At 58.1% G+C, this 13,048-nt stretch overlaps 1 protein-coding gene across 7 annotated transcripts in view; it reads right to left on the bottom strand.

Annotated features, from left to right (window-relative positions):
* The window catches only part of NCOR2 (nuclear receptor corepressor 2), a 221,872-nt gene that overhangs the window by 186,773 nt on the left and 22,051 nt on the right, over window positions 1-13,048 (bottom strand). For all 7 annotated transcript variants that reach the window (XM_060027888.1, XM_060027889.1, XM_060027890.1 and 4 more), the window contains exon 2: window positions 4,756-4,802. The gene's annotated coding sequence lies outside the window, so the exon portion shown is untranslated. The remainder of the gene's footprint in view (window positions 1-4,755; window positions 4,803-13,048) is intronic.

The raw sequence follows: 13,048 nt of genomic DNA, 5'->3' as shown, positions 1-13,048 counted from the left end.
ACATATACACCAACTGGGGCAGGACAGGGTCACCCCAGAGCCCACTCATTTACGTAAGGAAAAAGACAATAGGAAAAGGACGGCAGGGAGGGGGCTTCAGGGACTGAGGGGCTCTGTGCCAGCTCCCATGCGCCTGTCTGAAGGCGGCTGCTGCTGCCCTGGGAGTGATGGAGCAGGTAGGCAGCGCCTGGCAGCCATGGCAGGAGGGGCGTCCCTCGGGCCCGATTAGAGGGCCAGCCGCAGACAGACGCGCTCAACTGTCAGCCTCGTCCTCCCAGCCCGCCATCAGAGGTACCATTAATTGCTGTCATTTGAGGGTGGCCTGTGGGGAGAAGGAGGGGGGCTGCGGGAAGGGGAGGGGAAGGGAAAAGAAGGAGGAGGGAGAGGTGGGGGATGCAGGGAGGAGGGGAAGTGGGGGGAAGGAGGGGGAAGGACAGCTTGCCCAGGGCTGAGCATCCTGAGCTGGAAGGAGAGAGAACCACCCATACATTCTCCTCCTCCACCCAATGAAGGGACCAGCGTCCCCCCAACTAGGGGCAGAGCTCGTCGACCCACTGCCCAGGTGGGGCAAATAGAGTCCAGAGAGGTGTGATTCTGCCCATCCCAGCCCTGTGAACGTCCCCCGCCGTCCCCAGGGGATCCAGAAAGCCCGGCCGCCCCCCTCCCATCCACCTTCAGCCTCCACCCACCCCCAACCCCTCCCCCCTCCTCTCTTTGCTACCAGGCACCATGCTGGGAGAGGTTCAAGGCTGGGGCAAACCCCACTTTCCCACGGTGCCCTGCACTCACACAGCTCCCCCGCCCAGGATACCCAGCGCTCCCCTCCACCACCTCCACCACCGCAGGGTCAAAGCCTACACGCCACCTCCTCCCAGGACCGCCACCCTCACAAAAGATTCTGGAGCTGGGCTCCCTCTGCCACTTGCACACAGGGGACGTCACATCACCTCCCTGTGCCTCCGTTTCCTCATCTGTAGAATGGGCATAAGGACAGTGCAGTGTTGAAGTGTTTGCTGCTGTTACATGATCACCCAGGACTTCTGTCCTCCTTGACCCGCACACGTCTCCCCTTCTGCCTCTTACTGTGGTTCTTTCTCAGAAGTGCCTGCTCCCCTGCCCCTGACTCCGGGTCCACCAGACCCAGCCCAGCCACCCCCCCAAGATGAGGAGGGTCTCAAAAGGCCTCCCATGTGGGGTCCATATTGTGCCTTTGCCTTCAGGAGGGGAACCCAAAGCATCTGCCCGGCCTCCATGCCCCCCGGTGGTCCCGCTGCCAGACGCCCCTGCCTGTCCCCAGACAGGCCTTGTCTCTGGGCTGAGGAGCCCCTTGGGTCCTGCCAGGGGGCTCTCCTCAGAGCACTGGAGTCCTCGGCAGGGGGAGGGACCCCCTCCGCCCCCTCCCCCGTCTGTCTGCCTCGGCCTCCCTCAGACGTGATGGATCGCCCCAGAGGAGGAAACTAAGTGCTTGCAGACAAAAAGCCCTTTTATCGTCCTCGGGTGGCCCACTGGAGTGACAAGCGGATAACAGCCACAGGAGGAAGGCTCTCCGTTAGGTCTGCGGTGCAGATGGATGGAGGACCGAGAGGCAGAGGAGAAGGAGGGAAGATCACCCCAGGCAAGGCCGCCTCCCTTCCAACTTCCAAGGCACCGAGAACGCCAGGTAGAAAACCCGGCTGGGCTGATCACTTTGGGGGGGCCACCACCGGTGTCCCCCATGTTCCAAGATAAAACCCATCTCTGTGGGGCCCAGGGCCTGGCTCCGGAAGCAGGCAACCTCCAAGGCTGTCCCTCCCTCCTGCCTACTGGGGGCCCCCAAAGGCTCAGGAACAAAGGAGCAAGGCCTGACTCATGCAGACTCCTGCAATCCAGGAGGCCCATTCCACACAGCCTCAGGGCCTTTGCACGGGCTGTTCCCTCTGCCTGGGAAACCCTTCCTCCAGAGACCTGCAGGCTCCCTTGCCTCCTCCTGCAGGTCTTTGCTCAAATGCCACCTTCTCAGGGAGGCCCACCCTGACCCCCCCATTTGAAACGGCAACCCCCAGATCACCCACACACTCCCCAAACCCCCTCTCTGCTGGTGCTTCACCCCAGCGCTCCCCACCGAAGGGCACACTACGTATCTGACTTGTGAACTGTCTGCCTCACCCAGGGAGGACGGGATTCTTGTCCAGCTTATTCCCAGCTCTATCTCCAGCACCCAGAAAAGGGCCCAGCACACAGTAGGTGCTTTAGGAAGAATCGTTCAATGAATGAAGAAAATTAAAATCTCCCAATAGCAGCCGGTCCTGAGCCAGGACGTGCCCAGTAGTGCCCTCAGCAATCCTTGGAGGACAAGCATTTGACAGACGAGGAAGCCAAGGCACAGAAGTGTCTCAGCCCCCTGGGATTTGCACCCAGGTCTGCAGGAGGCCCGCCCACTGCAGAACCACCCCAGAGACCCAGGACGCCAGTCCACGGCTGGGTGTCACAGACAAGGACTGAAACCCGCCCCTAACCTGCTTCTCGGCGCTGCAGCCTCAGGGAGGCCCCTTCCTATCTCTCAGCCTCAGTTTGCCCCTCTGCAAAATGGGGTTGCACAGGTAACCACCTCCCCCCACTGTCCCTCCCAGGACGCTGCCCTGCAGTCCCTACCGCACAGGTGTGGCCCTGATGAGGGAACAGCAGTCAGAAGTGCTAAGCAGAGAGACCCCATCGTGGACGCCAAGGGTTGGGCTGGGGGCTCCTCAGACCCTCCTCCGGCCTTCCTTGGGGCCAGGCCTGGCTGATAACCCTTCCCAGCCCTAGAAGAACAGCTCAGTCGGTAAGAGGTAAAGAAAGATGCTGGGAGCGCTGAGTGAGCGCTTCCTACCTACTAAGTACTGGTGCTCGCAGCAGCCCACGCCCCACGTCCCGAGCCCCAGCAGCTGAACAGTGCTCGGTGACACAGAGCCAGCAAGGGGTCAAGCTGTCATTTGCGGGGGGCCAGTGCCTGCGCCCCAGCAGCTGCACCCACTGACGAGCCCTTCCTCACTGGCACGGACAGGGGCTAGGCACCCCACATGCCCTCCAGATGTGTTTCCACTGCTTCCCCAAATTGCCTGACTCTCCAGAAGCCTGGGGGGTGGGGGGTGGGGGTGGGGCATTTCCTCACCACGCCCACAGGGGGGTCTCTGACCACATGACTGCCTCTCCCAGGCCTGGGTCAGCTGGTCACCCTGTCCCCGCGGGGGCAAGGACAAGACACAGGGAGGGGACCCGCAGATTCAGCTCCCTCCTCTGCCAGGGCTCCCGGCTGCTTCAAAAAAAATACAGAAACCAAAAATCTCAGCAACGATCACCAGCTCTGTGGGGGGATTTGATTCCATCCCCATTTTACAGATGGGAAAACTGAGGCACTGGGTGGCTCGGGACCCTGCCCAAGGTCACGCAAATCACAAGCGGCAGACAGAGATATGCACTCAGGCAACCAGGCTCCAGGGTCCCCGCCTGGGACCACTTGCCTCTCCTGGTTAAAAAGAATATAAAATAAAAGATGCCTCCCTCTACCACCAGCCAGGCCAGTACCTGAATCCCCTCCTCCAAGCCTGTGCTGGGAATTCCATGGCGCTCTCACTGCTGGGGCCTGGGTTTGATCCCTGGTCGGGGAACTAAGACTCCACAAGCCGCACCACGTGGCCAAAAAAACAAAACAAAAACAAAACAAACAAAAAACAAACAAGCCTGTGCCCACCCCACTGACTCTCACCTGGACTGCCTTCCCTCTCCCTGAAACCCCAAACTCTGCCAGTGCCCCTAGGACCGCTCTCCACTCCCCCTGATAGAGAAGCTTTCTGGGGAGACCCCTGCCGTCAGATGTACCAGGTCGGCGGGGGGACAGGGAGGGCAGTGGGCATAGACCAGCTCCACAGGGGCCTCAGTCTGCTTGGCTGCAAAATGGGTGCATTGGGGAGGAATCTGCCAGGTTCCCTGGGAGAGTCAAAGAATTAGCCCCCGCTCTTTGCTTCCAGCTGAGACGTGGCACAGGTGACCCACCTGTGCGTCGGTTTCCCCTTTTATAAAATGAGGATAACAGCCCATTTTGGAGCACCGCTGTGAGGGGCACAAGACACAGTGACGTGAAAAGCACTGTGGTGATGGGCTTTTGAGCAGCTCCTCTGTGCCAGGCGCTGCTCCCTATCAGCTCATTTAATTGTCGCAGCAACCCTACGAGGGGACACTCATTACCCCAGTTTACAGACAGGGAAATGGAGGCACAGGGAGATGAGTGACTTGTCCTGGGCGCCCAGCATGAAAGTGGCAGTGCCGGGACTGGAACCCCAGCTCCCCTGCTGGGCACGGCGACCACGGTGGCACACAGGTGTCTGGCTCGAGGGCCTCCTCCAACGTCCAACATCCCAACTCGAGGGCCAGCACACAGGCTCCGCCCTCTCTGAGCCTGCAGCCCAGCATCAGGGCACAGAAGCAATGTGGCCATGAACCCCAGAGACAGAGAAAACCCACTGTCACACAGCTGCACTGCTGGGACAACCCCTTCTCCCAGGCACCATCTGTACATCAGTGCACTCAGCCAGAAAATACCCCATCCCGGGGGAACCCACAACCTCCACCCTGGGCAACACTGCTGCCCAGACCCCACCCCACAAGGCCACACAGAGCCCACCACCACATCCGCCAACAGAACCTGGCACCCCAGCAACTGCCAACCCCCTGTCCACGAGAAGGTCCCAGCAACACGAACCCGCTGGAGACAGCAAGGAGGGATAGATGTGAACCTACCAGAAACAGCCACCAGCAACGCTGTGTCCTCAAAGACTCTGGGGGACCTGCAGGGGAAAACACGGGTCTTGTTAGCAAGGATCACAGCATCCCCATGGGCTAAGGTATGACCACATCAATGTGCAGGTAGAGACGGCAAGGCCCACTGGCCTGGACTTGGGGCACTGTGTACATCAGGCCAAGTGTTTCTCCACGACAACCCCATGAGGTGGTACTGCTACCCCATTTGACAGAGGGGGAAACTGAGGTTCAGAGAATCAAAGTCTCACGCCCCAGGTCCCACAGCTAGGAAGTCACAGAGCTGGGATTCCAATCTGAACTATGTGGTTATAAAGGCAGCTCACACCCCAGCCAAGCCCCCAGGGGACCCCGGGCCCAGATCACACTGTCGCTGTGAAAATCCCCCATTAACTTCCCAGGGGACCCTATGAAAAGTCAGTAAGTGACACCTGATGGAGGGGTGGGCCTACGACTCTCGTTCAAGAATTTCTGAGTCACCATTCAAAGTCAAAACCAGCACAATAAACACTAGTGTCCAGAATATAAAAAGCACGCTCACAAATAAATAAGAGCCAATCAACCCAACAGAAAAATGGGCAAAAAGACTTGATAGAACTTCACAGAAGTGGATATAGAAATGGCCAATAAGCACATGAAAAGATGGTCAATATCATTAGTCATCAGGAAAGTGCAAACTAAGAGACCACTACGCACCCACCTGGATGGCTAAAATAAGACAGACAATGCCAAGTGCTGACGAGGATGCAGAGCAACTGGAATTCTCAGACGTCACTACTTCAGTGCAAAATGTGCAACTACTTTGGAAAACAGCTTGGCAGTTTCTTACCAAGTTAAACATACATTTGGGTGACCATGTGACCCAGCAACTCCATTGCTGGGTATTTACCCAAGAAAAATGAAAACATATGCTCCTACAAAGATGTGTACATGAAAGTTCATAACAGCTTTATTCATAATCACAAAAAACTGAACACAGTCCATCCATAGATGAAGGGATAAACAAACAGCGGTACATCCATACCATGGAATACTACCCCACGATAAAATGGGACAAACTACAGACACACAACCACATGGAGGGATGTCAGACTCAGAGGCTAAGCACACGCGAGGATTCCATTTATAAGATTCTGGGAATGGCAAGACTCTACTTTCACGAGTAGAGAGGTCTGCAGGGGCAGTCACACTAGAACAGAAAGATGATTCCCACAAAAGTTAGGATGTTAAGCACCTCTGGAAAGAAGACCGCATGTGACTCCTTAAAATTATTCATTAATCTGCAGCCACATGTTTATGCATTCTTTTTTTTTTTTTTTTTTGGCTGTGCTGTGCGGCACGTAGGATCTTAGTTCCCCAACCGGGGATTGAATCCCTGCCCCCTGCATTGGGAGTGTGGAGTCTTAACCACTGGACAGCCAGGGAAGTCCCTATGCATTCTTTATTGTGTTAGCTTCTGCAAGAAAAAGAACAAGTAAACAAATAGTAATGGGCAGACCACTAGAGAGAGATCAAAACCCTGGCTGTGGTCCCAGCTCCTCTACTAACGGCTGTGACCTTGGAGTCTCTGACCTTGGTTTTCCCATCCAGAAAATGGGCCCACTCCCCACGGCTGTCTCCAAGACCCGTCCATTCGCAAACATCTCAGCCTCGAGTGGACATTTAGGGAACCCCTTCTGCACCCCTTGCCCCCACCCAGGGATCAAAGGCGAGTGGAGCTGCGGCTTCCGGCTCTCACAAGGCTGAGACAGCTGCATGCAGGGCTCAGGCTCTGGGCCCAGGCTCCCTGAGTTCAAATCTGGGCTCTGCCCTTCCTAGCTGTGCACCCTGGGACAAGTAGCTTCACCTCTCTGAACCTCAGTTTCTTCATCTCTAAAATGGAAACGAGGGGGACTTCCCTGGTGGTCTAGTGGTTAGGACTCCGCGCTTTCACTGCCGAGGACCCGGGTCTGATACCTGGTTGGGGAACTGAGATCCCGCAAGTTACATGGCGTGGCCAAAAAAATTTTTTTTCATTTTTAAAAATGGGAACGATGATACATTAAAAACACCGACCTTACAGGGATGCCGTGGAGGTAAAGTGCTTTCAGAGCCAGCGTGGGCTCACTAGCAGCAGTCAGTTCCTGCGGGGCGTTCTATGACCCCAAGGCAGGGGCTGGCAGCTAAGCTCCAAGACCCCAAGGAACCCTAAAAGGGGCAGCTGCAGGCGGCACATGGGGAAGGACCCTGCCCCTTCTTTCCTGTCCTTTTAAGGTTTTTTTCGCTACAGTGCCTCCAGGCTTGACACTTGTCCTGCCATCTGTGGCAGCTCCAGAGACAGGGCCCTGCAGGAAGGCTGGAAACAGGGAGGCCCAGGCATGTCTCCGTAGCCATCCCAGCTTCCCAGAAGCCTCTGTGGCCAGCCCCCTGCAGCAGGTCCTGCAAAGGGCTCAGGCGGGGTCAGGTGGCTGGGCGCTCTCCCCAGGCACCACTGTGGAAGGGTTGGGAGATCAGACCCCACCTGCTTCCCACCATCTCCCAGCCCCAGCCAGTCCCCCCTGCAGTCCCCCAATGGACACAAAGCACCTGATGGCGTGAGGTCAAGACCGGCCTGGGCCGGCCCCAGGGGGCCATACAGAGCATCTCCCAGCAATGCCCACAACACGCAGGTCCAGAGAGCAGTTCCCAGCCTAGAAAACTTGGGGACTTCCCAGGAGAAGCGACGGCCACGCTGTGCCCCACGGAGGAAGGTGAAAGGTGCGCTTGGCGAGAGGATGGGGGATGCGGGCAGAGAACAGCTGATCACAGCACGGAGGCTGGAAGGAAGCGGAGCGGAGTGAGTGTGTGTGTGAACCGGGGGGGCAGGGCTGATCGCCGCAGGGCCCCTCGGATTGGGATTTTATTCCCAGGGGCAGGGAGACCCTTAGGAGGGTTTCGCATGCAGAGAAGGGACAAGTCCCACCGGAATTTGGAGAGTGCATTCGGGCTGTGGAGTGGAGGATGGGTGAGGGTGGAAGCGGGACAAGTGGATGGGATGGAGAGCATTTTGCAAGTAGAATTCACGCGGGCGGGCGAGGGATGGAAGGGGAGCCTTGGCGGCTGTGCTGGGCTCCCGGCTTGGACAGCGACCACTCTGGGTGGGGGAGGGAAGGAGAACCACATGCACTTCCTGCGGCCTTGCTGTGCTCGGGCTGCTTCCCGGGTACCTCACGTAATCCTCACAACCACCCCGGGAGGGAGGGAGGGAGGGAGGGATGGGGGCTTCTGTTTCCAGGCCAGGAAGCCGATGTTCAGCAGTAACTCACTCAAGGTCAGGAAGGGAAGGGAAAGAACCAGGATTTGAACCCAGGTCCAAGCGCTTTAAGCCTCGGGAGCCAGGGCACTGGTGGGGGGACCCTCCTTGAGCGTGAACAAGGAGAGCGGGAGTGGGGAGGTGGCCACTCCCAGGCTGACCCCGGGCACCCCCAGCAGGGAGGGGGCTCAACAGCTCCCTAAGCAGAGCTGCACCCAGTGGGACCTCCGTGGGCCCTGAAGGTCCCCGGGTCCCTGGGCCTCCTAGGAGGGGGGCGGCTCTGACCCCCGTGCGAGGGGCTCAAGCCAGGGAGCAGACCCTCTCATTCAAGGTCTCAGCCACGCTCGTGCGGACACTGCTGCACATCCGCAGTCACACACGCACATACTCACGGCCTCATTCACTCACTTGTTCACACTCGTGCATGCCTGCGCACACTGTGCTCCCACGCACGCCCACACACACGCGCTTGGCCCAGGAAGGCTCCGCGGGGGAGCCAGCCCCCCGCACCGTGTTTCCAGCCATGGTCCTGTCGTGGCCCAGCCCAACTGCTGAATCCCAGCCACAACCTCCTCTCCCCCAACCCCTGGGGGAGAGAGTGGGGGAGGGAAGGAAGGGGGGCTGACCAGACTGGTTGCCCAGCAAAGCAGATAGAGGAAAGAGGACGGCTTCCAAGGGTTCCCCTCCCCCAGGCCCTCGGTAACCCTCCCTTAAGCACTTCAACAGCTCCCCAGGGCCCACGGGCTGAGACCTGCCCCCACATGGCACCAAGCCCCCAAACAAGCCCCATCAGGCCCCCCTCAGAGCTTTGGCCCTCAACTCTGCCATTTGCCCTCCCACCCCCTCCTCTGCCTTCCCAGCACCAGCATAACACTGCCTTTTTCCTCCTCCAGGAAGCCCACCCAGATTACCCCAGCCACAGAGGCTGACCCAAAGTGTCCATCCACCCCGCTCGGAGACAGGAAGCTAGCAGTCCAAGGCCACACAGGTGCAGGAGGGCAGAGCCAGTTGGGTTCAAACCCAGAGAGCTGTCCAGCTTTGACTGGGATACCAGCATCAACCTTTGGCCAGTTGACAAGCTTGACAGAGCCCCTGCACAGGGATGGAGCCATGAATACGAAAGACAAGGGTCCTCGGGGGACACAGTCACACCTACCCACACTCAAACACCACACAGATACATCAAGAAAAGAGCAAGATGGGGAATTCCCTGATGGTCCAGTAGTTAGGACTCCAAGCTTTCACTGCCAAGGGCACAGGGTTCAATCCCTGGTCCGGGAACTTCGATCCCAGAGCTGTGTGGCGAGGCCAAAAATAAAAAAATAAAATAAAGAGGAAGAAAAAAGAAAAGAGCCAGACGACGTCAAAGGGCAGTGACTGAAGTAACAGACATAAACCAGCATAAACCTGCAATGAATGACAGGCGTGATGGGGGATGGGGGAGGACTAGAAGACAGGTAGGGTCTCCCAGGAGGTGACACTGGAGCCCAGGGCTGAAGAGATAAGGAGGAAGGCGCAGCAAATGCAGAGGCCTGGAGACAGGACCCAGCTAAACTGGAAGCGGTGGTGGACGGGGCGAGGCGGGGGGCGATACCGGCCTGGGTTTTGTTTCCAGGGCGAGGCCACGGGAGGGGAGGGGCACATTCGGATCTAACGCATGACCAAGTAGAACAGCGTGAGGCATGGCCAGGGAGGACACTTCCGTGTCAATCCCTGTCGGCTCCATGGAGGTGGTGTCCTCTTCCCCAGGCCAAGCCTCAGCCTCTCTCTGCACTGGAGTCTCTCCTAAGGTCAGAACCTGAGGGCTGAAGTCTCAGTGCCAGGCAAGTGCTTTGTAGCTGAACCTCAGTACCTCCAAACCTTTCCCACCAGGCTGTGTTATAGCCACCCAGAGGCAAGGCCCCGACCCCACTGGCCCCTGGAGGCCCTAGCAACACCGGGCCTTTGCCTCCACCTGCTCCTGGGCAGGTTGCTAAAAGTGATTGCACAGGCCAGGGCTCAGAACAAATCCTCCCTCCCAGCCCAGCCTCCTCTGGGCCTCCAGCCACGTGGGCCATACCCTCGGCAGGGCCCCAGGAGGCACACTTTCCAGGTGTGAGAAGGAGAGGGGTGTTGATAGAGCCCCCGCAGTGCCTGCAGACGGGCAAGGCAGTGACAGAGGCAGCCGGGGTGCCAGTCCTGGCTCGGCCAGTCCTGCACTGGACGCCCAAGTCACTTCATCTCCCCGTGCTTCTATTTCGCTGTCTATAAACTGAGGGATGGTAACAGTGTCCCTTCGAAGGGCTGCTGTGACCACTAAATGAGTTAATACAGCAGAGCCCCTTAGAGCAGCGCCTGGCACAGCGTAGACCTCAACAAGCTTATTAATCACAGTAAGCGCTTTCTGCATCTCCCCACTTCAGGACCCTCACAGCAACACTCCAAGAGAAATGGGGAAACAGAGAAACTGAGGCATGGAATGGTCACCTGTCCCAAGTCTCTCAGCTGGAAGCAAAAGAAAAAAGCTGGGACATGAACGCTTTCTTGAATCCCCTGACCCACCCCCACTCCCAGGGACCCTGGCAGATTCCTCCCCAGTGTGCTCATTTCACAGCCAAACAGACCCGTATCAGACAGGTCTGTGCCCACAATTTGCCCTGGTATAAGTGATAGCAAGTTGTCTCTCCAAAGAACTCCTACACATCCCTCAAAGCCCAGCTTATGATGTCCTCTCCCCTCCCCTCGATGTTATAAGCCTTTCCAGTTAGTCCAGTCATATCCTGGCCCTCACTGCCATCTCACCCAAAAACTCTGCCTGGCCACCTCCAGCAGACCCTGAGCCTTCCAGGAAAGGGCCTGCCTTATCCCTCACTGAGGCCACAAGGCCTGACGCAAAGGCAGATGCACAGTGGGAACAGCAGGGTGAGGCTCAGAGTAAAAGAGACTGCATACAGAGGAGGGTTCAGCACAGTAGGGCCTACGCTGTGAGGTGCAGCTGACAGCAGGGCTGAGAGAAGGCCTGGCACACAGTGGGCCCAGCCGACTCACAACAGACTTAACACAGTGCCCGGTGCACAGTGGGGCCAGGATCACAGAAGGCACTGGGGGAGGCCTGGACCTGCCTGCCATCTTTCACCCAATCCCCGCACTCCCCACCGCTGAAAAGCCCCCCATGCGCCTCCCATACCCATGCGAGTCCCACCTACACTCACAAGCCCAACGGCCTCCTCCTCCAGGCAGCCCACACTCCCTCATACTCAGCTACATGCAATCTGGCTGCAGTCACAAAACCAACAACAACGGCAATAATAACAGTGGCCATGACTAGCGTTTAGTTACTCCTGTGAGGACACCAAGCTGAGCCTTTACATACTCATTTAACTCTCGACAACCTTCCAGGTAGGCTATTTTATTTATTTTATTATTATTTTTTTAAAAGTCTACAGAGCTTTTTTTTTTTTGCCCGCGCCGCATGGCATGAGGGATCTTAGTTCCCTGACCAGGGATCGAACCTGTGCCCCCTGCTGTGGAAGCGTGGAGTGTTAACCACTGGACTGCCAAGGAAGTCCCCAGGTAGGTTATGTTATTATCCCCATTTTACAGATGAGGAAACTGAGACTTGGGGGGGCGGGTTGAGTCACTTGTCCCAGGGGTTATACAGCTGATGAGAGAAGTCAGGACGGGCACCCAGGCGGCCTTAACCGTGCACACAGGGCTGAGCGCTGTTACTGTTAGTGGTACCCTTACCCTATGTTCTCAGACCCTGAGCCGGGCAGCAGGAACCCGACTTAACCCTCCCTGCAGCCTCCTGAGCTGCTGCTACCCATTTCCTGGATGGACAGACTGAGGCTCCAAGAGGGGATCACACAGCCAGGCTGCCACCCACTTCAGTGGTTCCCCACCCCACCCCCAGGGGCGGGTTCTCCATGATTCTCTCCCCAGTCAGTGCAGAGGCCAGAAGCCAGCGCCTGACGAGAAGCAGGAGCCACAACTCACCCACAATAGCCCTCCCCAGTCATCACCTTCTCCCAGGGCAGGACCCCCCGCCAGGCTCTGCCGCGCCAGCCCAGGAGCCTCGGCACCAGCCCTCGGAGAGGAGACGCTCCACCTGCAGCTCCCGCTGTCCCATCTCAACCCCCTCAGTGGGCACAGGTCAAGTTCGACCAATCTGCCAATGAGCCCGGGAGGCTGGGACAAGGTCCCTGCCCAGGACCGTCCGGGCTGGAACCAGGTCCCCGAGCCAGCCTTGGAGAAAAGATGCTCCTCCACCTGCAGCCCCTGCCTTCCCATCTCAAACCCCCTCAGTGGGCACAGGTCAAGTTCTACAAAATCATCCAGGGCCCAGGGGCTGCTGCAATGCCCGCCACTTTGAGGAAAGGGAAGTGATGCCCACGTGAGCCTCCATGTGGCAGCGTGAACCATACGAGGCCAAGATGAGCAAAAGCCACGAAACGTGTTCTACCGATGCCCTAAACGCGATCCCGCAGATCCGGGCATTGCCCCCAGTGGGCAGGCATAACTTCCGGAAGCCATCTCTGCAGGCTGGATTTGGGGACTTCAGGTACAGTGTGACCCAGGCACCCAGGGCAGGAGCAGGCCAGGGTCCTGAGGTGTTAGGGTGTGGGGGACCTAACGCCCCTCCCAGAGCTGCCTGGGTCTGCCAGACACGTCTCTTCACACCCGATGAACAGGGAAGTCTCCCCTGTCCCCTGGGACCGGGTGTGGCCCTTCCCTGTCACTGTCGTAGCAAGCAGCCCAGACAGCCAGAGCGGGAGGGAGGCAGCTCTTCCACTTAGAAGCCACTGGGATATTTTATTTTCCTTCTCAAGTGACAGCTGAGGCCGGCTCTCCTTGAAGCTGCGGAGAGGCAATCGTGGAGAGTTCACCCAGGTCTCTGATTCCCCACCAGCCTGCAGCAGCCGGCGACTGCCGGGGCGTGGGGGCAGGGCAGTGGCGCAGCAAAGCCAAGGCCACAGCCAGTGTGGATGTGAGTGGACAGGGCCTGGGGGAGGACAAGAGGGGAGG

Source organism: Delphinus delphis, chromosome 13 (genome assembly GCF_949987515.2).
Source record: "Delphinus delphis chromosome 13, mDelDel1.2, whole genome shotgun sequence".
Classification (NCBI taxonomy): Eukaryota; Metazoa; Chordata; class Mammalia; order Artiodactyla; family Delphinidae; genus Delphinus; species Delphinus delphis.
The sequence above is the reverse complement of the archived record's forward strand: the minus strand, read 5'-3'. Positions and strand labels throughout refer to the sequence as shown.